Source organism: Acyrthosiphon pisum, chromosome A1, assembly GCF_005508785.2.
Source record: "Acyrthosiphon pisum isolate AL4f chromosome A1, pea_aphid_22Mar2018_4r6ur, whole genome shotgun sequence".
In the NCBI taxonomy this organism is placed as follows: domain Eukaryota; kingdom Metazoa; phylum Arthropoda; class Insecta; order Hemiptera; family Aphididae; genus Acyrthosiphon; species Acyrthosiphon pisum.
The window spans coordinates 137709119-137711207 of NC_042494.1; positions in this window are offsets into that span (position 1 = coordinate 137709119).

Consider the following 2089-nt stretch of genomic DNA (forward strand, 5'->3'; position numbering starts at 1 on the left):
TTTCACTGTACTGTATAAATATGGTACGTGAATGGCGAAGAAAAACCGTAACATTCTTTTAGGCTCTCATTTTGAGTCTTCTTGTGGATTAAAATTATCTGCATGATATATGAGCATAATGTTTGTTATCATAAAAAGTAAAAATAGCCCCCATGGTTGAAAGTATGATTTAAGATAGTATGGATGTCCGCCAATCTATTATAAACTTGTTTTATACTGGCAATCATATAACATAACCAAGACAACGGGAATAACTACCACTTGCACTTGCGACATCGTGAGCGCCAATACAGGAACAGGACTTACGACCTTATTAATCAGAGCGGTATTCGAGCTTATAGCCACTATTACATACAAGTGCTAATGGTGAATTTTTCAGCTGTTTATTATATCCATCATCTTTAATAGTGATTTTGGTAGACACTTTATAATGATTCTTAGGGCAACCATAATATCTTAAATTGTCGTTAAAAGATATTAACCGTGGATACCAAGGTCGTAAAACTGTTATTTGGTATACGATAAGCCATAGAGTAACGTAGAGGAAATATCTGTAACGAACGTGTAACAAAATTAAAGTCCTATTTTTGGTCATTGGCCCTGAAAAGGAGTTTGGTAACGAAAATGTCTGGCCCTATTTCTCGTCGTACGTGAACAGCAACTATGGTTTGCACTACAATTTTTATTCAGACTTCTGCCTCTATATGACTCTATGTAATAAGCTAATAAAATAATCCTATTAAAGATAAAACACGGAAAGAATCGATTACTGGGTTGCCGGCAGTTATCGCTATTCATTGGTAATAGTATGAACGAAAACAAGCTAAGTATATTGTTGCATTTACTAACCTTACCTAAGAATTAAGATAACTACCAGTGGCTCAGTTATTAGTATTCATCCGCGAATTTGGGCATCCTCATCCTGAACAGAGTATATTTCAGTATATTTTATATTATAATATGTATATTAAAATATTACCTATACATTAAAATATTAATTAAATCGTTAGATAATTTACTTTTTAACTTCCTTAACTTTCAGAAATAACGGAAATACTTTCAGAATATTCCATATTATTATAATATATTAATTAGGTTTAGAAAATCATTTAATTACATTCTAAAAGATTTTTTCCAAAATCTAGATTTTTCACTTAATTCGTGTAATATATAAATATGCCTATAAAAGTTAAAGATTTTACTCTATTTTAATTAATTAAACATTATCATTTACAGTTTATTATAAATGTATGTATAATTTATTTATTTTTATTTTGTAATATATACCTAATGTTAATTCATATTTAACTATTATTTTAAATATTTAAATTCTGAATGGAGTTATAATATAATTTTCAAATGTTTGTGATTTTTATAAAATTCATGAAAATTCAAGTTTAAATGGTCATTAAAAATTATTACGTCATAGAATTTGATATTTTTTAAAAAATGTTACATATGAGAAAACTTGTACTACATTTTATTTTTTTTTTTACCTAATTGCATATATTTTATTCAGATAATTTTTTAAATATCAATAAATTACACGATTAGAACCAAAACATTTTGTGATGGTTGCAACAGTTCTTTCAAGATCGTCGTCGACGTAACTAATTTACCGTAGAACGGGGTGAAGTGGACCAGTTTTTGGTATATTTCTTAAGATTCCGAAGAATTTATTTGATTAAAACGATTGAAACGTGGAATATATAATCTATACGTATGAATAGGTACAACTATCATGATTTTTTTTTCAAAGTTTTTTACACTTGTTTTTGTTCTAAAAAGTGGTCCACTTTACCCACATATGTGGGGTGAAGTGGACCAGGTATTTGATTTTCATTAAAAACCACTTAGACCAATTCTAGTTTTGAAGTGGACCACTGAATGGCATTTTTTTCAAATAGTTACAACTTTTTTTGAGCATTAAAATGTTTTTCCCTGTTTATTCATAATATATGCAATAAGCTAAATTTAGAAATATACAATTTTTATTTAATCATTTTCGTAAAGAAATTTGATTTAATTTCAAAGATTTAACTCTCAGTGTTAAATTTTGTTCAGTGTACTTCAAATTATAGCGACAATT